The sequence below is a fragment of the Thunnus albacares genome, chromosome 3 (assembly GCF_914725855.1).
Source record: "Thunnus albacares chromosome 3, fThuAlb1.1, whole genome shotgun sequence".
Classification (NCBI taxonomy): domain Eukaryota; kingdom Metazoa; phylum Chordata; class Actinopteri; order Scombriformes; family Scombridae; genus Thunnus; species Thunnus albacares.
Window position 1 is genome coordinate 21,130,415 of NC_058108.1, and position 26,093 is coordinate 21,156,507.

The 26,093-nt window shown below is 37.9% G+C and overlaps 1 long non-coding RNA gene across 2 annotated transcripts in view; it reads right to left on the reverse strand.

Moving 5' to 3' along the window:
• Positions 1-7,424: 7,424 nt before the first annotated feature.
• Positions 7,425-26,093, reverse strand: part of LOC122979465 — a 259,931-nt gene continuing 241,262 nt past the window's right edge. The window contains exons 5-6 of one of the 2 annotated variants that reach the window (XR_006402861.1): positions 18,039-18,166; positions 7,425-9,883 (exon numbers count right to left, since the gene is read on the reverse strand). This is a non-coding gene — a long non-coding RNA (uncharacterized LOC122979465). The remainder of the gene's footprint in view (positions 9,884-18,038; positions 18,167-26,093) is intronic. The other variant, XR_006402863.1, reaches the window with a different exon arrangement.

The window sequence follows — 26,093 nt, forward strand, 5'->3', positions numbered from 1 at the left end:
ACAGACCTGTGTTTCATAAATGACAATTCTACCAGTGTTGCTTTCAACAAGACAAGGTCAGAACCTAGTATATGTCTGGACTGACTGTGTATGGTCAATGTGTGAAACTGTGGCCAGTTTTTTACAAGGATAGACACATTTCTCCATTCTCTATTTCTCTGTTTAGCGTCTGCAGGGTAGGCTAACCACTGTTGCTAACTTTAGAGATAACCCCCTTCACTTTTCCAGCAGCTGGGGAAACAAAAGACGTGACTTTTCTTGGTCTTGAGAAGCTGCAGCATTTATTAACTGACACACTGTAGCCTATACTGTACATTTATTGCCAGACTGACAACTTACTGCTAACATTTTTCTCTGCTCTGCTCGCATTCACTGTCACTTTCCTGCCACTCGCTCTCTCACTCAACCATTCGCTCACTCACCAGCACCGCCAATACACTGAGGAATGTATTGCTTCAATTGACTACATATTCTTTCAACACTGACTGGATATCCACATAAAATATGGCGAGATTTTCCTTATGAGATTATGTACAACGCTATTACTGAATGTTTTACTTATTCTCCTTTTTTTGTACTTGTAAAAACTGAATGAGAAAAATGAGATGTCTGTGCAGGCCACTGATTTGTTCTTACCCACAAAAATCTTTTGTGAATTATGAATTGGATGCAGGTTCAGGTAATGCAACAATAATCCTATGTCAGGGCAGCACTCTTCAGTAATAATACAAACAATAACATGTCTGAGGAATTACATTTCTCAGCTGCCCTGTCAGCATATGGAGTTGGACAAAGTTGCTGAGGAAAAAGTTGACTGCATTTTTTTTACAGTTATCAGTGAACACAGCATAGTATGCTCTGGATGTTCTGCAGAGCACAACACATATGTGTATACCAGCCCGTCCTCACAAGAAAAACGACAGTTTACGTCGAAAATTCAGCTGGCAAAAACTATGGCCATCTAGCAGCCATATTGTAAGTATGACCTGGGGAAGTGATGCGGTTCGGATGATGTCAATATAAGGTGACAAATATTCATATTTGGGGGATGCAGGTTGGATGGATGGCTAGATAGATAGATGGCAAAAAGTGGACTTAGCTGCAGGAGACTGAACCGTAAGTTGGGACCGCTTCTTAAAAACTGTAACTTTGATTGTTGTGGTGTTTATTGTTGCCATGATGACAAAGGTTGCATAACTTTAGGGAAGTAACTTTAACCCTCACCATGTTTCAAGTGATCATTTTAACCCAAACTATGATCTTTCCCTCACCCTAACCAACCACAGTGTTGTGACACCATAAAACATGATTATTTTTTTATGATTACTGCTGATAGAGGCGGCATATTAGAAAACGCTCCTAAGAGTCATTCTCGAGTGCAGGTACAATTGACCTATGTGGTTGTTTCATTATAAGGATGTGTTGGTGTTTACACATACATATGCTACAGCTTTGCTAATTTCCTAGAGAATCAATATTTTTCATGCCACTTAAATAAAATATACTATATATGTAAGGATGTGGGTTTTTTTTATTTAGGTTTTTACCTTTTAATATTTCTTTCATTGGTTTTTCAAAAGGAGCGGACATGTTTAAACAAACTTTCACCCACATTTTATGTAAAAGGTATCAAAAAGTTATTGTATCCTGCTGCAAGAAGCTGTTTACCAGCAGATAAGGTCTTCTTTTGACTTAAATAAAATCTATAAACAATAAGTACTTTCAGTACAGTATTTTTAAAATCATTTTTCTTTTTGTTTATATTTGATTTTTAAATCAAATTTTTCCTTGTTGATATAAGTTGATACATCTGGAAAAAAAAAAATAAAAAAAATAAAATAAAAAATATATATATATGTCTATATATGTATATATGCACGCATACATAGGGCTCACATGAAACGTTTCTCTCCCTGTCTCATCTTTATTACTGCACGGCAGGAGTTAAGTTATAAATACTACTACTACTCTTACAGCTGTCTAATGATAATAGTGTATGGGCTAATACAGATTCATACTGTGGATCCAAATTACATTTATAGTCAAATTACACTTGTCAAATTAAATTACATTTTGCCTTCAACATATTAGAGAATATTGACACAAAACACACACACACACACACACAGGAAGTACAACGTGAGTACAGTAGCTAGGCTCAGAGCCGATGACTCAGATGCAGCAGTAGGGCAGTATGTGATGGCTCTATTGAGGGAATTTTAATCTCCGTGCAGCTCTACAAAGTAGAGTCATAATTAAATCAGGGCTCTCACATAAAAATCCTGTAACTAATTAATCAATAAATTATCAGTTGCTGCTCCATAAATCATGATGTACAGATAAATTTTTATGTGCCATAGTTGAGAAAAGCTCAAAGTTGCCAATACAAGAGTGAGGCTTGCTGACAGAATGAGCTTTATGATTTTTAAATTGGGCAAATAGTATGAAATGAGAAAGAAGTTTCTCTCCAAATGTATTTATAATGTAAGTGATGGGGGACGCAATCCACAGTCCTCGTTTTGTATTTACAATGTATTTAAAAGTTTATCTAAAGATAATATGAGGGTTAGTCAAATAAAGTGGATATCTTCCACAATTACAGTCTTTTTAGTAAAAAAAATCCTTTGTATCTTAACTGACAGTGTTTTCCTGTTGAGCTGCAGTGGAAGGAAAGTAACAAAAAGAGGGAATCTGGCACTAAAAAGATGGCTGAAGCTTCATATTAGCGTCAAATAAACCTTTAAATACATTTTTGCATGGATGGAGAGTTGTAGATTTTGTCCCCCATCACTTAAATTGAGTAACATTGAGAACATTATGAAGAGATCTCTTAATGGCCAGTATGAACAGAAAGAATAATTACAGAAAAGCATGTGTCAATGTCCATTTAAGAGCTTGACTATTGTGTTTTAGGACAGACTTAAAAAATTGTGAACCAATCCTTTAACTGGAAAGGGTGTTATGTTCTGGTATCAAAAGTGTCCAGATTGCTTTATTTACAGAACATTCTGTGACTTGATAGTGGAATATTAATAGTAAAAATGAGTAATGGGTGGGTGGATAAACAAATCCAGAAAAAAAAAAAAAAAAAAGATTTTGATGCAACAATGACATAAGCCTTTCGGTTAGGGTGCTTAAGGTAGCTGCTTGTACCTGACACATTAACAGCAACACCATATTTCTTCATCAGAGAGGCATTCTTCAAAATGTTAAAAAATGTCGCTCCTTCAAACCACATCTGCCGTTGGAAACAGCACAACCATTAGCATGCACTTGTAGTATGCTCTGAGGCGATTTACGTAATCTAGGAGTGAATGAACGAGCCTGACATTAAATGATAAATGGATGTTAATGAGTAATCATTGAAGCACAGCAGATATGAAGTCTACATGCACTCAAATGTGACAACCAATATAATATGCTTACTTCCTGTAATTCACCCCCTGCCCCATGCATCCATAAACAATTAATAATCATCAATTTGAAATGGGCTGATAAACTAGCAGCACCCATAGATAAAGCTTTTTATAGCAGATTGCAAAGTGATGACCATGTGTTAATTATGGAACATTTAAAGAAAAAAAAGAAAAGAAATGAAAAATCACTTAACTGTATATGGCAGGAGGAAAACCGCTTGAAATGGATCTCAAGTAATTACCCCCCCCCCATCTATGAATCTCTACACACCATTGCAGAATTGCAGAAGACTGATGTTAATGTTTGGTGGCAACAGAAATATCTGATAAAAGGCTGCAGTGGGAAGCGTGTCACCTTTTTCATTACTGCTTTTCTCACTCTGTGTTACCTTTGTTGTGTTTTGTTTATAGATGAAAACTCTTAGATCTTCTTAAAACTGACAGGCGTGCCGGACAAATTATTCTGTTCTGGCTTTGATCCCCTGTCTGGCCTTCCGAGCTCAGGGGGCCTTCAAAGAGACGCATAACTGAAAGAGGACATACTAGCTTACAGGAGGCAGTCTACATGTCCTTGTCAACTTATCAACCAAGACCAGGACCTGGGTCACACTGGCAAGAAACCGAGTATAATGTATACACTACATATCTTAAGTTATGATCAATTTTTTGATTTGGGTTATGATGTTTGAAATATTTTAAAGGAGTAGTGACATTTTGGGAAATAAGCCTTTTTTTTTTTGCTGAGAATTACATGAGGAAATTTGAAAATGAATACAACTGTCATGCCTACGTGTTAAGTATGGAGCTGGAGCCAGGAGGCGATTAATCTTACATTTAGACTGGAAGCAAGGTGAAACAGCTAGCCTGGCTCTGCCCAAAGTTCAAAAATATGCCCACCCACACTATATGCTGGATCAGTGTCTGCACCAGTAGTGTAGCCAGAAGTCAAGAAAAACATTACAGGCGTCAATGCAAACAAACTGAAAAAAGAAAAAATAAGTAAACCTGCTAGAGAGAATGGCAACATAGCCACAACTGCACACACAACAGCTGGACACAACTGCAGCAGCGTTAACGTGAAACTATACATACTGGCAACAAAACACGAGCAGTAAAAATATCAGTAAGTCTACTTAAAACAACAACAGTCCAACACAACGGCACAATAACCACACACAGGCACACAGCAGCAACAGCAACATCCTCTCCTCACAAGCTCACAGACACAGCGGCATAAAACTCACCCATAAATGCACCCATATCAGCACTGAAATGATTTCGCTGCAGTCCAATGATTTAATCAGTTCTGTTTTGGGGAAAGTATGGAGAAAGTTCAGTCTGTGCGTCACCAGTGATGACTCAATGCCAAGTTTTATCCAGATGACAGTTGAGAAGAGATTGATAACACTGTTTGTTATGTAGGTTGACCAGGACCTGCAGGAAATATGTCACTGGAGCTTATTCTTATGTCCAGTACTTCAAGTGATGAAGTCCACCACCGGTATAGAATGGCAACTGACAGATTGTTTAAGGGCTGAATTAGCAGCTACGTTTGTATGCTTATTGGCTGGCCAGGAAAATAGCGTGGGTGATCTTACTTGAGGTTAACTAAAAACAGCTAGCCAGAGAATAATAATAATAAATAATAATAACTATTGAATAAAAATGTATCAAGTAGATTTTACTTGTTGCCTATAATTCATCCCTGTATCTTCATTTTTATTTCAAGTGGTTATTTAAACCTGTACATGTAAATGTGTGAGATATTTCTATAGTCAGCATGATGGTACCTGTGGGAGTTTACTTTCAGTGACAGTCATCAGTTCTTGCAGTAGATCTGTTGTCTTGTTCTCTTGCCTTTTCTTGTAAAACCCTGCGGTCCTCGAGGTGTCGGTGGTCAGATGAAGGCAGGCTTGTCCCAGTATTGAATTTCTGCGATGACTCCAACTTCATACGGGGCTTGTTCACCTTCATGGAGGGAAATGTATATCAACATAAATCCTTCATCCTTCCAAAACACTCTAAGCTTCGCTGGATAGATGATGTCTGATTGGATTTGTTTTATAGTGAGTTGTCTTCTCAGACATATATACATTTTCCATCATTTTGTCCTGGTCAAAATAAGTATTTTTCCTCTGGTAGACGATGTCTTTCTCCATCCATGCTTGTTTCAGAACAGTCTGTCACATGTCTCACGGCAAGAAACGGACCACACTAGATCATAAAGTAGCATCCTCTCTTTTTCTTTAGTGACCAGCAGGATACAACAATTTAGTTGTTAAACTGGGATACCCAGAAGTTTGGACAAGATGTCACTGAGAAATCCAACCATGTAATTTCCACCACTTCTCTCCTTCACCTTCATCTGCACATTGTTTTGTCAAGTTTTATTCTCCACATAGTCTGTCTTCTCTGTCAAGAACTAAGTAAATAATCTGACAAGGCTCGGTTGATTGGTTGTTTGTTCTCTTGCTTCCAAGCCTTGTTTGTGTTCTTCAGTTTCCCGGATATATCGTTTTGTGTCTCCAACCTCGTTTTGTAAAGCAGAAACCTGTTTATTAATTTTGCAGAGGTGTTCTTTTATCTCCACAGAGTCTTTGAAAGTCTGTTTTGAAACCTCTTATCTGTTTGAAGGTTTCGTCTCGCATCTTCTTAATTAATAACTAAAGAATGGCATCTTCTTTTTCCAATGGGCCGCCGGCAGTTTTGTGTGGTTGACTACTTCTGACAGTACGGTCAGTGGCCTTAAATGTTAAACGCTTGGATTATGACTTAAAGGTACTTTATATCTCATCAATTAATCACTTTGGAAGGGACATTATCTGAGAGCAGCTTCAGAGAGACATCAACTCACATCTGTGTGTACCTGATGCTAATGTGAAAGTCAAGGTGCTTTCTGTGCCACAAAGTAAGATCTCACCCAGGGATAATCATGTTTAATAAGTATGTGAGAGAAAGGTTGTTCAAGAGGTGTTCCTTTACAGACTCTTTGCTGCTACAAGTGGAGACAAACCTGAATCCCATTAGGGCTGTTGAGACAGAATTTCCCCTGCGGTGATTTTGGATGGCTCAACAGTGCTGTGTGTGGTCATATGCAGCATTAGAGCCATTTTTGTGTGTGAGTATGTGAAAATCAAGGTATGTTAGTCTGATTATGTGTTGGCCAAATGGAGCTGCAGTACCTGAACACTTTAAATCATGTTGTGGAAGGAAACTATGAATGGAGTCTGGCTGGATGCGCCTTTAGATTGTATGATTGTTGGAAAACTACCTTTCCTCGCAGGTTAAATGGCAGCCTACTTGGCCATGCAGTGACCCAGGAGAGTTTATACATAACTGAGACAAGGCACTCATACAGGTGTATTTTTAACTACTGAGCATCTGCACCGACCCCACGAGCCCAGCTCTGTTATGAGGGCTTAGTGCCAGGTTAGCTTGTTAGCCTGGATGCTAGCTGCGGGAGGCTTGTGCAAGGCTCCGTGGAGCCTCACGAGCGAGAACTCAGTGCTGCGTATGGCGGACAGGATCCTCAGGAGTTGGACCGGACTAGGGGAGCTGCTGAACATTTAAAACATACGCATTGAAGTGTAAAACAAGAGGGGCCTATCCTCATGAAAAAAGAAAAAACGTGAATATAGCACGGTTGCTTGCCATCCACCGCGGTTGACTTGTCTCTAGTGCGGTATTGCAATATTGCAGTTATTGCGTTATCCCTAATTCCCATATCAAAGTCCTTAGCAACGTTCTGAGCCAATGTACAGAATGCCTTTATTCCTGTCAGCCCATGTCTAATCCTCTTCTAATTCAACACCAGTAATCCTGTATCTGAGCTGAGATGTGATCTTTAAAGGGAGGGTTGAAAAGAGGTTTTCTGCCAAGGCTGACAGGAAGAAAGTACTTATTTGATAACCTGGTTGTAAATGCAATTTCTTGAAAAGGTGGGAAAGCATATTTGTAGCAGTATACAATAAAGAAAAAGGGGAAATGGGGGCATCAATTCTCTGTAGCTTTAATGATTTCTCCACAACAAGCTTTGTTTGCTGTAATTTAATCAGGCCACTAGGGATGGACCAAAGACAGGAAAAAAAAATCAGAAACTGGTCAAGCATCAGGTTGAGAAAACATTTGGATAGAAGGCTGTATATTTCTTTGATAGGGATTCCTGAATGCAGAGACAGTATTTGGAGAGGCTCATATCTGTGTGGATTCATCTCATTCATCTAGGTAGAAGAACATCAGGTAGAAATCAAAAAGTATCTACTAAACTTCAATTGCACAGCCTTGTGGTTAGTTTCATGTCAGTCACAAATTAAACATTTCACACAAATAGTTGTTTTTAAAGATTATGTTGAGTTCTCTGTGTATTTCAAAAACATAGTGAAAATCAATTTTGCTTCATCTTTTTTCATGATTATTAACTGGTGATTTTTCACCCTACAATTCATGTAAAAGTAAGCCTGAAATTATGGTACTAACAAACATTGTCAATATTGTTTGCTAGAAGTTGGTTGTTTTTCTTCTGCTACAGGCAGCAATTGGTTTACAATTCAGTACAATATGAAAATCAACTTGCCAGAGATATAAAGCTATAAGTAATCTTAAAATGTATCTGCGGTCCACTTGCCAAATAGAATACTGACAATAACAATTACCTTTGATGATAATGTTTTTGAATGTTCAGTGCCACTGTTATTTTTTTCCATAGTACCCTTGCATGGCTTTTACACTATATTTAAGTCAACTCACCTTAAGAAAATTCATGCTTATATTTGCTCTTTCTGGGTTGTTGGAATGCATCCGGAAAAGTTTTCAATCACTGAAGAATCATGTTTAATAAGTATGTTAGGAGAATGGTTGAGGAAATGTAGGTAAATCAAAAAGTAAATTTTGCATTTTATCACAAGATAACTTCTTGAATGCATTCAAATCACAGATTGATGGTAACAGGACAAACATATCTGACAGTGGAATTTTCCTTAAAGCGTTCTCATTGATTATTCACATTGATTATTTTGAAACAAATGCTGGGTGATGCTTATTAAGAACATTATAGAAGCTGTGATGAATATAGCTGTTGGCTGAGGGAGAGACTCAGTGCAAACCCTGATACATTTTCACGCTCCTTTTATTCCTTAAGAATGGACTGTTTAATTATTTATGGGATAACGTCACCATGAAGATGCAGCGCTCTTCGTTTATTTTGCCTCTAGGCACATTGCCCTTGTCATGCAGGGTCACTATCATTTGGCTATTTCTTGCTGGGCTCCATGTCTTCTCATCTTTTCTCTGAATATTTTCTTTCCCTCAAGGGGGGGATACAGTGGGTTTGGAGAAGAGGGGAGCGGCAACATCAGTGCTGTTATGCTGTAATCAGAATGACTGGTCACCAGAATAACACCTCTGCAAAGGAATGGAATTCACAATTATTGAGGAGCATTTAACTTCATTTTCTCCATTCCTGAACTATATGAACAGTTTCAGCATGTTTGAGACTCTAAATAAAGACTTTCTTTTTCAATTTTCTACCTTACAAGCAGCCAATACTTTCCATTCATGTCAGTGTGGTATTAAAAGCAAAATTAAACAACCGACTGTAAATGTTATTGGTACCAACTCACTATTTTGGAAAATGGTTGACAATAATATAAAAAATATATAATTTAATAAGGTTAATAAGGGAACAAACTGTAACATAACTAGCGAGACATTTCTAGGACACTGGTCAAACTCTGGGCTAGAGCTGCAACGATTAGTCGATCAGCAGAAAATTAATCGCCAACTATCTTGATAAACAATTAAATCATTTTGAGTCATTCTTTAAGAAAAATGCCAAAATCCTCTGGTTTCAGATTCTTAATTGTGAATATTTTCTGATTTCCTTTCTTCTATTTGTGATTGACTTTTTTCACCCTTTTCTGATATATTAGGGAAGAAGCAACTAATCCCTTCTGGGATAAATAAAGTCGTCTGAATCTGATCAATCGACAGATTAATCCATAATGAAAATAATCCTTAGGTGCAGCCCTACTCTTGGCCAGTTTGGACTGCTTATGTTTTCTCCTTCTGTTTCCAATACTGGTGGATAGTTGATATTGAAGATGACATCAAGCAAGTTGAAGAAAGGCTCAGTGAACTACTTTTCAGTGACACACCAAAGCCATTTCAACTACAAACCTTTAAACATGTACAAGTCAAAAATCCAGCAGGCAACAGTCAGACTAATCAAAAAGGGAGCAGGCAAGGCAGCAAGTCCAAAAAGGCAGTCAAAGGGTCATAAAAGGCAGGCTAACAGCATGGCAGAAAAAAATGGTTGGACCTCTAATGGCTGTGGCACCAAAGACGATCAGGCAGAAAATAAATGGGATAATACAACTGGGCAGATTGGGGAAGTAGAAACCGGTGTGCAGCACAGTAGAGGAAGATCAGGTGATGGGGATGGCGAGAAAAGGGTTAGTGCAGGGCAGGATCTGAAATGACAGGCAAGTTAGTACACGGCAGGAGAGACAGCAGACAATGATGAAGAAATTGACTAAGACTCAGCTGACATTGTGACAGGGAGTGATGAGAAAAAATGAAGCACAAACAGATAGACATAGCCAGGCTTAAGGTTATTACCGCACAAATAGCTTTTAAAGTATATTACAAATTAGCAATTAATATTTAACTTTTCATCTCTTTTTTTCGGTAAATCATACTATTTCCTTACATCATGGTAGCAAATGTATACATAAGTGTATGAAAGAATCTTAACACAATTACTATGGGGCATACAATTAAAGCACAACAGACTGATGAAGTATAACTCATCTGTCTAGTGTTGCAGTGGTGTTAGCAGGTCAAATCCAACACTGAACTAAAAATCAGTTCCTATGCAGGAGTCACCTTCCACAGCACCACTGTTTACTTTGCAGAAATACAATTCCACCTTTAAACATAAAAAAGCACATGTATGATCCTGTAGAGATGAAAATAATGGTAGCAATCTAACAGAAATGCTGGTATATTGGTGCAAATACTCACATTCCTCCAATAAAAATAATATTCAGATACAGCGTATAACACAGTCCCTGAAAGGAGGAGGAGTATTAGTCACCACATTCTCCCAGACAGTCTGGGGATTTGAACCATTCAAGCTCTGTAAGTGCTGTTCTGAAGTTTAGAATTTAAATATTTCATCTTTCAAAATGTCAGTCCAAGTTCTGTACCAACACATGTTTATACTTTCAAATTCATGCAAGGAAATCATAACTATAATTGAATTACCTGCTTCTATTGACTGCATACTGAATTTCTCTTAATCCTCCCTCATCCATTCGCCTTTCTAGTGCTTTCTAGATTACCACCATCTCCATGTTGTCTGAACATCACTTTAAACATCAGACATTTTGTGTAGTTAATATACATATGTCTTAAAACCTTACTGCAATGTTAAATAAACTCAAGACTACAGTAATTGGTATAAAGCTACCTATCTGTCATGCATTCTATCACTATGGCTATCATTATTGTACATCATTTTATTGCATCTGTCTACTGTTTGCAATCATACATTATTATTGTACTGATCTGCAATGTCAGTGTAATTAGGCCCCAAATTAGCTCAAGAAGAAGAAAATGTACTTTTTTGGAGGAGAGGAAACAGAAGTCTTCAACTGATCAGCAGTAGAGAAGGACGTGATATTCGTTTTAACACTTGGCTTTTTTGAAAAATGTTGAAAATTAAAGTAAATAATAAATAAATAATACATTTAATTTGTACCACACTTTTTACTCTGGTAAAACTCACAGTGCTACAGTATTAATAACATAGAACACACAACATCAAGAAAATAGTAATAAGAGTAAAGATAAAAACCCTTCCTGAATAGAAGGGTTTTTAGGCCTTTTTTTTAAAAGAGACTAGGGTCTGTGTTGCCCTCAGATGTCAAGAAGGCTGTTCAACGAGTGTGGTGCAGCAGAGCAGAAGGCTCGATCCCCCATGGTGTGGAGCATAGTGCTGTGGGCCTGGGGGAGCAAGCTGCTGGCAGATCTGAGGGTGCGAGTGGAGGTTTGTGGTATGATCAGTACCTGTAGGTAGAGACGCACATTGATGGATTTGTATATATGAGTACCAGGACTTTGTAGTCAATCCTGAAGGAGACAGGGAGCCAGTGCAATGAAAACAGAATTGCTGTTATATGTTTGTGTTTTTGCACTCTCATCAGGATCCTGGCAGCGCTGTTCTGAATGTACTTGGAGCTTCTGGATGCTCCTGCCAGGGATCCCTGTGAAGAGCACATTGCAGTAGTCTAGTCTTGAGGAGATAAAGGTATGGACAAGTTTCTCTGCATCTGACAGGGTTAGAGAGGGGTGGAGTTTAGAAATATTTTTGAGCTGGTAGAAAGAGATTTTGCATAGATGTCTTACATGGTCATCAAAAGTCAGCTGAGGGTTAAACCTAACAGCCAGATCAGTAACTGAGGAGGAAAGGGTGATGTCTGGGCCATCAAAGGTGAGATGAGGTATCGAGGATGACTGAATCTAATGTGGAGTGCCAATAAGGAGAGCTTCAGTTTTGCTGCTGTTCAACTGGAGGAAATTTATGCTCATCCAGGCCTTTATCTCCTTAAGACAGGTGCTGAGGCGTGACATGGCTGCAGAAGGGCTTGGGGTAGTTTTGATGTACAGCTTGGTATCATCAGCACAGAAATGAAAAGACATCCCATATCTGCTGTTGACATGTCGAAGGGGGAGCATGTAGAACAGGATGGGACAAAGAACAGATCCTTGTGGAACACCACAGGTGACAGGGAGCAATCTAGATCTGCATCCTCCCAGTGAGACATACTCAGTCCTACAGAAAAGTAGGACTGAAACCAGTACCGAGTCTGACAGTCCAGTGGTGGTGTGGTGGTGTGGAGGCACTCTAAGAGGACAGTGTGATCAACAGTGTCAAATGCAGCACTCAGGTCAGGGAGAATTAGGAGAGAAGGGGACCCTGCATCAGCTGCCATCAGCAGGTCATTCACAACCCTGAACAAAAACCTGACTTGATTTTTCAAATAGGTTGTGTTTAAGGTGGTCCTGAAGCTCAGAAGAAACCACCTTCTCCAACACCTTGGACATGAATGGGAGGTTGGAGATAGGTCTGTAGCTGGCAAGAACTTCTGGGTCCAGGTGGGCTTCTTGAGGAGGGGGCAAATGACTGCGACCTTAAGGGCAGATGGATCACTACTGGTTTGAAGGGAGAGGTTGACAGTTTGGGTGATCAGGGGACAGAGCTGTGGGAATGGGGTCCAGGGCACAAGTACAGGGTTTCATCTTTCTGAGGTTTTCTTCAATGTGGCTCTGCCTGACGCCAGTAAAACGGAGTAGAGACGGCGAGCTGCCAGACAGAGGGTCGATGACAAGGAGGAGGCAGACAGGAAGAACTGGACATCAGAGAGCGGATGTTGTTGACCTTGTCTCTGAAAAAGTCAATGAAGCTGTTACATGGCTCTTCTGTAGCCTCAACTGGGGAAGATGATTGTGGCTTCAAGAGATGATTTATGGTGGAAAAAAGATGCTTAGAGTTGCCAGGATTGTTATTAATTAGGTTGGAGTAGAACTGTGACCGAGCATCTTTAAGGGACTTAAATAAAAGCTGAAAATTAAATAAATAAAAGCTGTAAATTTTCTTCATGTTTGATAATTCCCATAACCTCCTCAGAGGGAACATTAAGACCAAGCCCAGGACAACGGTAATACATATTTCAATTTTCAGACAGCTACTACTTACCCTTACTTAATGAATGTGTATGTGTATAAAAATTGTGTTGATGCAGTATAAAATGGTTGTTTTCTGCCAAGAATCATCCCTTGAGGAGAAGGGCATTTAATAAATATTGTTACCATAAAACAACACTACCAGGGCCTAGGAGTATATATTGAAAGAGCAGTGAAAAATACTGTTTTCCTGTATTACCGTTGCCCATTTTCCTTTATTTGCACCATTTTTCAATTCTTTATTTGATTTGTCTGGTTGCTTTTAGAAAGGACTGAAATTAATGTCTTTGCAGTATGGCCCTTATGGTTGCGTTATACAGTATACAGTAGTTGTGGAGGAGGACAGAATATTTATAACAGAACCACAGAGAAAAGTTATGCAAGAGGGTCAAAACCCATTTATTCCAAAAATAGAAGACAGCCAAAATGGTTTTTAATCTGTCACTGTAGTAGAATCATGCAGTACTAGTGTATTTTAATGGTCTCCACATTGTGTAAACAGGTCATTTGGCTTCATAATGAATACTCAAAACATTTACTGTGTACTGCACAGCTTTGCCGTTGTATTCTGCTCCATAACAAGTCAGATTTATTTTCTCTTCTGAACTCTCGTGAGTAATCTGGTAATCTCACTCAAGTAGGACTCAAGTGAATGATGATATTACAGGTAATAAAAAGTGTTGCCACCTTCAGCATCTCCCAAAACAATGACATTGCAAGAATTTGTGCCCCCTTTTTTTTATTCCATTTGTGCCATTTCTGTGCAAGTAATCGTACCTTAATATCTGGGTGATTTTACCTGAATTGAAGCATCTCTTTTAGCATAGGGTTCATCTGAATCGCTAAGGGCTTCATGTTAAGAATATGTATTGGCCCATTTAATGCACATTTAGACTAATATTAAAGTTTTGATGGAATAGTTTGAAATGCTGGAAAAAGGCTTTTTTCTATTTTCTACTTCTTACTGTTTTTATTTACGGTTCCGCCATGAAATTGCTGGAGTGTAAAAAGTATCTGTAAGCCAGTCTCACATTAAAAAAAGTGAAGCAAATTCATTCTGCATCTTGGTCACATCAGAGATTTTACCTGCCAATCTCTAATTCTCTGGGTTTTGGAGAACTGATTGTAGCATAATCAACTGTGTGTCATGACTGCACACTGACTAACATTAACAAGGGTTGTTGGATGACGTTGGCATGGCAATTTTTTGTGACTTGGAGGTGTGCAGCCTGTTGCCTGCAGCTCTTCATCTAACAGCTCTCTGTGGCTGCTTCTTCTTGTTCTGTCACTCCCTTGCAGAAATTAAAAATGATCTGCTGATGAATAAAGGGAGAAAAGGACCGTTTTCTTACTTTGTATATGCAAGAAAGATTGCTGTCCGCGCTTCCTGCGGTGACAAGCAAATTGCATCTTCTGTGGCAGCTTCATAAAAACCACCATATGCTTTGCCAGTTAAACGCTTTTAATGTGAAGCAGCAGTAGTAGGACATTTGCTTTGCATGACCATAAATACTAAAAATATTAAGGATCCTACTAAAGTGGGTTTTATTTATTTTTCACATATTTTCATGTCTACAGAAATTTCTCAGACCAAATGTTGTTGTGTATTGTTATATATGTCATCTTTTTCTACAATGTGGGACAATATTCTCACACTAATGTTGACCATAAGGCTGTGGTGAAGGTTATGTTTTAAATGTCTTTCAGATTGTCCATATTACAGCACCACTGCATTCATTCACCAGTCGCTCACTCATATGTGATGTAAGATGATGTGATTTAAGGTTATTGTCTGCTTAAATTAAACTGTGCAACTGTAATTTCCTCAGCCACCAGAGAGCTTCTGGGCTCCTTCACCTGGAAAGGTGTAATTATACTTGGCTATGTCTCTGGAGAAGAAAGTGAGGACAGGCGCTTGGCTCTATTCATTTTAATGAATGGGACGATGCAACTCCTCTCTTACATCAGGGCCTCCTGCACCCAAGGCCACTGATCCCTACAGTAATTTCTTTACCTCAGCTTTTTGAATATGAATAACGGTATTAATTTTAATAGCACATACTACCAAATTCTAAATTATATTAACCTTTCCAAAATGACCTCTGCATTTACAATTTGCAAACCATTTCCTGTTAGGGTCCACAATCCTTGAACAACCCCTTTCATGAATTCTTCCCCTCATCTTTTTTCTTAAAAAACTATGGAGGGAAAAAATAGTTCACTGTTACCATTTCACTTCATGCACCATTTTTGAGATTATTGCAAGTGAGACAAGAATCCCCCAAAGGAAATCATCCTGTCACCCCTAGAACAGTGGCACAAAGCGACAGACCTACCATTTTCTCTCCTCTAAATGAAAATGTCAACATATATAGATATCACGGTGGCTGACTTCACTACGCCACATTAATTCTCCTTGAAAGGCAATGTCCAATCTGCATAATGTATACTGCCTCCATCTTACTGACATCATTTTGCTAAATAGATAAATAAAGATTTAATTATTAATCAGGTTTCATGTATGCAGCAGCATGTTAATAACGCTGGAGGGATAATGCATTTTGCTAGTTGCTTATTTTCTGCACTATAATGGAACTTATTCAAAGTTAGCATGCCTCAACTCTGCATCTTGTGAAACTGAAAATGACTTGTGGGGGGAAGTCTGTTTGTGTAATGTAAACAATCAAGTAAATTTCAGTTCATGACAACGATCTTTCTACCATAATTTCAGCTGTCTTGAAGGAGAAGTGCATATTAAATTTGAAAAATGAATGACAATTTTTAAATTTACTTTAATTGATTTATGGTGGATGTGTTTATGTTGGAGCCATGTTAAAAAAAAACCCATGTACTATATTTGGATTTGAATTCTATTCAGTATCTTTTGTGCCAAAAGCGAGGGAGCAGGATATTGTGCACCCACTGATCCTTAGCCTTTTCTTCTAGCACCGAGCCTTTTTGTTTAAATGAAAACCTGTTCTCCAGACCTTGACCAATACAAAACATGTAGCTGTGTCTAAGCCACAGTTACATAAATGTTGCTTCTTTTATTCATTCAGGAATAACCAACTCAGTTGCAGAGTTGTCCGTTTCAAGGCCTTTATGCATAAATCAAATTCAAATCCTTGCTCAACTGTCTGCTAAGAGTTACGCAATCCTCTGCAACATTTTCATGACAGACAAATCATATATGAGGCCTCCGACACTCTTGTTCAGCCCTTTTCTTTCTCTAGAATCAAAACTGAACAAATATATTTATCTTCTCATTTAACAGTGTATAAACACATTTTCTTGTTGTCAAAGAGGATTGCCTCTGTGTCTGTGGATACAGTTTATTTCATGTATAAATGCTGACTCTGCTATGTTTAACATAACATTTAGACAAAGTATTTGGTTCCACACCATAGTACAGTGTATGCTGCTAGATACATCAAGATACAGAGCATCCAGAATGACATAAAATTCAAATGTAGAAACAGAATTCACTGTATTTATTGACAATTGTTGTTACATCTATTATAGATGGATTTCAAACTAAAGTCTGGCCCGTTTTTTCTTCTGCATTTCCAATTTTTATTGAACTGTTAAAACTTTTGCCTGTCCACCCTTTTGTTATCATTTGGTACAAGCAATAGTAATTTCAGAATAATTTGCTGCTTTTCTGTTTTGTATAATTATAATTTGACCATCTTTTGGTTTTGGATTTTTGGTTGGACAAAACAAGCAATTTAAACAAGGCACCTGGGAAATGGGTCTCTTTTTTCAATTAATCAATTTCTTGTTTAGCCTGTGAAAGATCTGAAAATAATCAACAGATAAATCAATCATAAATATAATTGTTAGGCAAACATGTAACAATTGCATAGTGCAGCTTCGAATTAATTAGGAAATAGAGGGATGTAAAGGATCATTAAAATACGACTAATATAACCTGGATGTTATTGTCAAAGTTTTGGCCAATATAGGCCTGCTGTTTGTTAGGATACTATTGTACTGAGCCCTGATACTCAGAAACAGTAAACAGAAGCACTCTGTTGAAAACAACTTTACAACAAAGTCCCATGAGACTAAGGAAGTATCATACAACTTCTTATTAAATCAACCCAACTATAAAAAGCAGTTATTTAGAGATCGAAGCTCAGCATTAAAAGTTATGACCTCAATAATCCATCACAACTGTCTTTTTCATCAAAGTGGTTCCTCTGTGTACTCTAGATTGACCTAGACTCCTTTTTAATTTGTAATGTATTCTATTTAGTACTATATGGATGAAGACATAATTACAAAGTATATGCTTTTGGAAATCTTGCAAAAAATATATATTCTTAGCAGAGCTGTACCCATGCATAGATGGATGTAGCACTTTGTGACCTTTCCACCTTTATGCCACCCACGGCTCTGATGTTTAATTCAACAAGCTGCTCTCTCATTCACACGGGATGTATGGTTTGTGCGCTCTCGGTCTCATGAAAACTCCTTTTGCTTGTCCACAGCAACATGTACTTTCAGACAGAGATGTTCAGGGGTCACAACATCCAAGTCCATGTAAAGTCTGAAGGTGAGTCTGAGTCAAGTCTGAAGTCTTTGAATTAGAGTCCAGGTCAAGTCTCAAGTCTCTAATGTTTACATCTTAATATGTATTCCAAGAGCTTTTTCTCCTTTTGAATTTTATCTGCAAATTATACCCTCTAAGCACAATGGCCCAATTCAAAATAAAGAAAAAAATTCTCAGATAACACACGTTTTATGAAAACCTGTGTTTATCACTTAAGCAGATGCTGGTATCAGTGCAAACATTGCCTCACTGAATGGCAAAGGCATAGGGGTAAGAACACACACATGTAAACACAGCCCACAGATCTATGCCATTTATCTGACCTGTTATTTGATTGCTCAAACTGTACAGCTGCACATTTCTGTCCTGAGTCAAAAAAGACTCAATGGTGCTGTGTCCTTCTGAGCTGCCACAGTCCACTCTAACTTTTCCCTTGTTGAAATGTGTGTACCTGCAGATAAACATGGAGACTTAATATAAAGACACAAATATTAGAGAATCCTGGCTGGAGGCAGGGAGAGCGAAACTGTTAGATACATCTATTAGCTTTTTGCAACTGTGTCATATGGAACAATTAAATTGGTAACATCATCGTTTGATTATCACACAAGATAACAGGTTGTAAGTTTTGCGAATAATGTCACCATGAGGAAGTTTGTGTTGTCAGAGTGCCGTTCAGTTAAACATGTTACCCTGAAGAAATAGCATTACATTATGTCAACAAAGTTAATGAGTCTAACACTAACCAACACACCTGACATTACAACAGCAATAACATTAATGCTAATGCAAGGCTAACATTAGCCATCTTATGGACTAATGTTATCTGCAATACTGACCTATCTGGGTGCCTTTTCAAGTGCCTTATAAAGTTGGACGTGGTCGACCCGGTGTCTTTTATCTTTTTCCCACATTCCTCACACAATGCAAGGTTTAGACCAAGGATTTTGAAATCTCTATATCCAAAGGCTACAGCGTATGGTATGGATCCTGCTGTGGGTGCCATGATGCGTCCAACACAGCTTGTTTTGTGTGTTGTTTCAATGTCACACACTTATGGTTGGCAGTCGAGCGCTATGATGCGTTAAAGAATCGGGAAGGATGGTAAAAAAAGCTTTGCTCCTACATAATAGTTCAGCTCCTCATTTCACTATGAAAGACTCTTAAGTCGAAGTCAAAAATCAAGTCGGAAGAATATTTATGTGTGACTCAGGTAGGAGTCGCGGACTCAAGTGCCCATCTCTGCTTTTAAGGTAGAATTTGAACGTCCCATAAATCAATAGATTTATGTTTGTAAATCATCAGGCACTTGTGATAACTGTTCAGCGTAACTGTTGATGTGATGCTCCAAATGATTTATTGTGTCATTGCTTAGGCATATGCTTCTCATTATTATCAGCAGTTATTTTTCAAAGCAAATGTACTGGTAGTCAGAAGTCATTATGGACAAATACAAAAATGATGTGCACAGCAGCAATCAGAAGGATCATATGAGAAATATTTCCAATCAAAGTGGGGAACATCAAATGTCTTTTCTTGTCACAGACATAATTGTAAAATAATTACACTAATACTCAGCAAGACACTGTATATGGATTTGTTTGATAACACTATTGTCTTGACAAATGTCGGATAATAAACAATCATAAAGATAGCTTTAGCATTAGCATTTAAAACTACATGATACTGCTAACAGTCTTCACTTAGGCTGCTACAAACATGGGGGCCTCCGACCTCTAGCAGGCCTCAAAACCCCCACCAACTGTGGCCTCATCCTGGCTTTGTTTTTTTATTCAAATCAAATAAATTAATTGTGTGTGTGTGTGTGTGTGTGTGTGTGTGTGTGTGTGTATGTCTCCACTTCTTTCAAAAGGTGGCTTACTAGCAAAGAGCCTGGAGAAGACGATACTAACAGTGAAGCGCAGGAGGACAGTAATGCGGTAGCAGCCACTACTAGTTCAGCTGAACTTCATCATGAACCTGAGGCAGAGAGGCACAGTCCTCCGACAGCAGAGCCACCTGTTCAACTGCCCCACCCTCATCTCCACTTGAGCCTGACACTGATGCAGATGGCAGAGACCCAGTGGCGGGTAGATTACCAGTTTAGCAGACCCACAATTTATCTATTACTTTTTACCTATTTCAACCATTCAGACCAGGCGCCATAATAAAGTGACTGAGGGGGCTGTTAAAAATTGCGAGGGGGCAATTTTTTTCATAAAATAAAATTCATTGATTTAATCACACGGCTAAATAACAACGACATAAGGGCTTGTGTTCATATAGTGTTTTTATCTGGCAGAAAAGTGATGACACAGCGCTAGGGAGCACCTGGATGAAGTGCTTCAAGTTCACCCCAGTGCCCAGTTATACTGTCCATATAACGTTACAGTTTAGAAAAACGGTATATGGACAGGACACAAGCCCTAAGGCTACTGTTTCAGAATCAACGAATACATTTATTAATCAGACTACTCACATAATAAGGACTGCCTGTCTGTTTATATCCTGTTTATCAAAAGCTGAGTAAATCCATATACATAGATAGAGGCTACTTCATGGTATGGTATTTAACACCTTGGTATGTTTTTCTATAGTCGTGTCCTTAAACTCTGTGTTGCATGGCTTGTGTGTTAAGTGTTTATTACCATTTTACTAACCCATAAATGCATCTTTTAACATTTTATCAAGATCAACATAATGATTATTGTACTTGACCTATATCTACCGTATATTGCTGCTCCACATGTCTACATGTATCAAAAGATGGTTGTGGTCAGCATTGCTGGTTGTGTTTTTGTTGCTTTGTGTTGCTTGCATGGCTATATTTGCTGCAATGGTGTTTGTTGGTGCTGTATTATTGCAGTGATGTTTTGCTGTTTCTTTTAACACTGCATCGCTGGTGTTCTGAATCACAGAACTGTATTGGTGGAGGTGGGGCAGTATGTGCTTGTGTATGCCATTGAGCTACACTGTAGATTAAAGAGTTGATATTGTTGCTGCTGACCCAGGAAAGTAATGTTGCAATCGTGGTGTAAATCCTGTTTGATAGAAGATATCTACAGGTGTTGACATTGTCCTTCAGGTTGTAGCCTGTCAGTGTAAATCCTGTCTAAGCTACAGGTGTTTCCAACAGGTAGTAGGCTATGCTGAAAACCTATAATTCAAAACCTGGATTGCGTGTGTGTGGAGCGTTGGGGGGGGGGGGGGTTCCTCCAAGATTTTGTACCCAGGGATCTCTGCATTCTTAATCCGAGCCTGGGCTGCTAAGCCAGCTAATGTTTCAGTCACTATCTGACAGGATAAACTGCTTCTCACCCCCAATTCAGACTTATCAAGGAGAATAAGCTTAAAATAAAATATTGAGGCAATGTGCTTACCTCTGTGTTAACTGGGAGATTTCGAGCACTGCTGCCTAGCTAGCAGACCAGCTAGCAGAGTAAGTTTATATTACCAGACAACTTCAAAGTTCCATTTTTATGTTTTGCCAAATTTATTAAATTAACTTTTTATTGGCTCTAGCTGATCAAATCCACTAGCAACATCTGTCATTTCAGCTGATTGTCACCTGTTAAAAATAAGAAGGCTGATGGCTACCTTAAATGGTTGAAGTGGTAAAAACAACAGCTACAAAACTATTCCGCTGTTCTTTAAACATCAGTATCACTAAAAGAAATTCCCATCATAATTCCACCATTATCGAGATAATCTTGATAATAATCTGATTTTAGTGAATACTTAATGACTTTTAAATGTTAAGGAACTACAAACAAAAAGGAGACATACCAGCATCTAGATAAGAGTTTAGTAGGACAAACAAGTGTTTAGTAGGATAAACAAGTGAAATGACCCCAAACCAATGACCATCCACTGGACTGAACTACCAAGTAAGAACAGACTTTCTGTTTGGGTAAAGACCTTTTACTAACTATGTTGTTCATGTTTCAGCCCTTTCTTTATATCTTTCAAAAAGCTTTTACACTATATCTCCTCACTTTGAGTGCTTGCTGAACATAATTCACAGCCTTTTGTAGAGCTTTCCGTTCAATGCAATGACTGGAAGTTGAATTCCCAGTGTATTACCGATGTTACCTGCATACATTTGCAAAAACCAATCATGCACAAACCCTCAGATAGACTGCTGAATTGTCTAGAGCCAACTTAAATCACACCATATCATCTTAATATAAAGGTAGTTCTCTCTGCCTCTTGCAGTCAGATTGCAGCACATTTACTTGGTCCAACATCCACACACCTCCACTTTCCTTTTACTACAGTACAGACAAGCACTTAAGTAATCACATGCATATGCCTCTATCTACATTCCTGCACACACATACAAACATTCCTCATGTGCATAGCCACGTACTAGATAGACTAAAATGCTATTAATGTTCAATATAGTGGCATTGTGATGAAAAGCAGGGCTTCAGATGAAAACTATAATAACCATACATGCTTCGTTGTACAAAAGACAGGCATTTTTATCTCCTGAAGGCACTGAAAATGAAAGTCCTTGGAACGTCTTCACAAAATACCGAGAAATGTTACCTTGCTACCAAGTTATTGAGAAAAAAGGGCTATTTGTTATTACCAGGGACACTGGGGAAAAATGTACTTTGCTAATGAAATCAGATCTTGCTCTTCAGCAACAGATGAAGTTCAGAAGTGAAAAGTGCATATTGACCTAACCTTGGGATGTTACTCCCAACAATGTGTTTATGCTGATGTGGAGGAGCTAATTAGTGCTCAACTCCTGTGTTAAAATATCCTGTTAGCATAAACACCTGCCTCTGCTACCTGCTAAGTTAATCTAACTGGTGGATGTTACCTGGGCTTATAAAGTGAAATAATTCTTTGTGGACCGACAATGCCTGGCAGCCTTCCCTGATGTCACTTCACTGCTATGCAAATGGTATCCATTTTCCTCTGCCTGCATTTGTCTATTGAGAGCATAGTGCTCCCCTCTGCTCACTGTTTGTGGTTAGAAATTTAAATTTTAATGCAACGCTGTGAGGTATATTAACAATTATGCAAATATATAAGAATACCTGATAGGATCTTTCCAGCTGTTTTTGAGTGCGGGGGCAGAAGTAAAATGTGTTCAGGCTATTTCAGCATGTTGGGAATTGAGGGAAATAAAAGCACTTATGGATATAATATACTGTAACATAAACCATACTGCACAGGGAATACCAGATGGTTCATTTATATTGGGGTCATCTACTTAATGGGAGTATATTCTTGTACAGTTGAAAGGTCATTTATAAAGAGAAACAGTAAACAGCAAAAAGCCAGAAACATGATGGTGGGATCAAAGTGTATTTGCTCTAATTGCTGTATACAATGTGAGGTATTCCAACCATTATTTTACTGTGATTACCGTCATAGTACAAATAGACATGTTTGAAACTAATGTTGTAGTCTATGTGAGTTCAAAATCTTGTGTTTGTATGAGTGTCTGGGGCTCACCCTTTGGGGCATTAAGTGTATACATTCTTCAGAAAAATCCATAGATTTAACAAGGAAACAGCAAGTGTATTGGTTATAGAACTGGAACTACAACAAATTTTCACAATCGATTCATCTGATGAATTTTTTTTTCCAAATTATTGTTTAAAATGTCCTAAAACAGTAAAGATGCACTATCACAGTTTCACAGAGACCAAGGTTGTATTGTCAAATTGCTTTTTATGGGATCAACAGTCCAAAACCCAAATATATTCAGTTTACAATGTTATATATTGTTTGATAAATCACTTATTATAAAAAATTCTGTCGACTGATTGTTTAACAATACATGTACACTTTTTGCACTGAACATTTACAGTCTCAAATAAATGAAGATACAAAGGGGTTGGTGGTTCTTGCTTTATATTTTTGTGTTAAGCTTATTTATTTGCAATTTCACTGTTTTTTTGAAAATCAATGTAAACTATAACTGTAAAATAGTAAATGCCTTTAAATTTTATTTCTATGCAGTAAGAATCAAATCAGAAATCTATACATTTACTTTTATCATTCACTGCTTCACTGAGGTATATACTTGTTCCCCAGGAAGTAAAGATTCCCTGTTTTTTACAACATTTTATAATATATCATCTTTTTTGAGCATGATGACTGTATGATCTTACGGTGCAGTATAGACATTCATCCACATTCCAGCCTCTATAAACCCACATGAGGACATGTTGATTCAATGTACTGTCTTTGATGTCATGTTCGATCAACTGTGAACCTGAGAATACAAGAGAAAAGCATTGCTCCAATGCACTTATACTGTATTACCCCAGCAAGGTTTTCACCATACTACAGCCTTCCCACCTTATCAAGGTAATCAATTTGCAGCCGCTTGCTCAGAAGATCAATAACTGGTTTAGATGCAAAGTGCCACCTCCCAGTTATGCTGCCTGTATATTTATTTTGACAGTTAATAAAATTGGCAGCCCAGCCAATTTGTGAAAAAAAGTACTGTGGCTCATCCTGAAATGACATGTCTTTAGCTGTGTGCTTTTTCAAGTCATTTCAAGGTCTCCTATTTTACTTTTTTAGAGGTAAACCTACTTTTACTTCCAAAAAAACCTATTTTTACATGGTATTTGTATAATGATAAGGCTGAACAGAGGGAAAAGTAGCTTATTTAATTTTATTTATTTATAAATAATAATAAATATAGAACCTAAAGTTTTCCTTCATGTTTTTTATGCATCAGTATAGTAACAGTGACAGTATACATTAACACCTTTCGTAGCATTTAATTGTTCACAATATACAAATATAAACTGGTTAATTACGCTGGTTGGGCAATCGTTACATGTGAGGTAAGTGTCTCTCATTTGCAGTCTATTATTGCAATGAATGAACCAGAAATAATCCTCTATTCTGTTGTAATGAAATTTGTACATTCATTATCATATACTTATTAGTAGACTTAAAGTAATTGTAATTCAAAGTTGTATTTTGCTTCAAAAAGCTGTGCTTATGCATTTCCAAGCCTTCAGAAAAACTTTATTAAGACACATTCTCAAAAAGCTGTGGACAGATTCATTTTCAGGCTAAATCTAAGACATTGTAACTGAAATACCTTAACTGTATATGTAGAAGCTAATAAATCTAGACAGAAATGTAGCATAACTGTGTGTAGCCCATATGGATTAAAAAGACTGAACAGATGCTGTATAGCACTGGGAAAAAAACATTGATTATCAAACCTCCACAGAGGGTGAAGTTTTCAAAGTAAGATATCCAAAGGAAATTGTCTGAATTTCTAATTCTTGGTGCTCATTCTCTTTTAATATCCAGTACTGTGCTGTTGCACTGTAAACCCAGGAAGATGCAGATGTAATATATTCGCACTTTGCTCCTGTTTGCTTGTCATGAATAACTGAATACAATTTGAGGTGTAGCAGATCTGATCACCAAAACAAACATCCAGATGGTCCAGCTGTGTGGCTTTTTGACTTTTGGTGTTAAGTTGGCTTTTTTAAGATCTAAAACTCCAAAGTACTCTTCAATCAGCACAGACTAAAGTTTATTTACAAAATGGTTGCTTCCCTTTTACTTCTGTGAGCAACTGTCCAATGATCTTGATGAAATGACTTTCTTCAAGTTGTGAACGATTCAAATTGCTTTATAGAGTGATAAAACAGTATCCTTTTCTTTAACTTCATTTTTGACATTGGATTACAGCTTTCAAATAAATGCTTTTTACTGATAATTAATACTAACTAGTGCAGTGTCTGTTCAAAATGTGCCTGCTTGGAACGGGCCGATTGCTTGGCCTCCTGCCACTACATAGAAAAATTAATACAGTTGATGTGAGATGTGGATGAGTGTATATACACCAACAACATGAAAGCAACATTCTATTATACACAGATGTTATAAATAAAAGTACTCTAACCTTAAATAAATGTTTTTTTCTTATTTCAAGTAGCCTAAAATAAGGGCTGTGATAAAGATAAAATAATATGCATCCTTAATGAAGTGGATCGATCATTTTGGGCTCTTAAATCGTTCCTATTTACTGTGCCTTCAGGTAGGATTTGAGTGGATATGTTTGCTCCAAAGATTTGTGCTTTGTCTGTAGTGGCGCTTCACAATCATCATGGTCACGGAACATATGAGACAAACTGGTTTTGAACTGCCAGTGGAAGTATTTGCTCTGTTTTACGTGTGTAACTACAGTCATTCTGTATTGGGCTCTGAGTGCTTCCAAAACACGGGTGACCTACGCTAAACCATGTATCTGAACGCCTCCTGTGTAGTCACTCGCTGCTGATCTGCTAAACGTGCTGCTACGCTACGCTTTCTGTCTTGACACAGGGTAAGAGTGTCCATTCTTGATTAAAAGCTCTGTTTTTACTGTCTACTTTTCT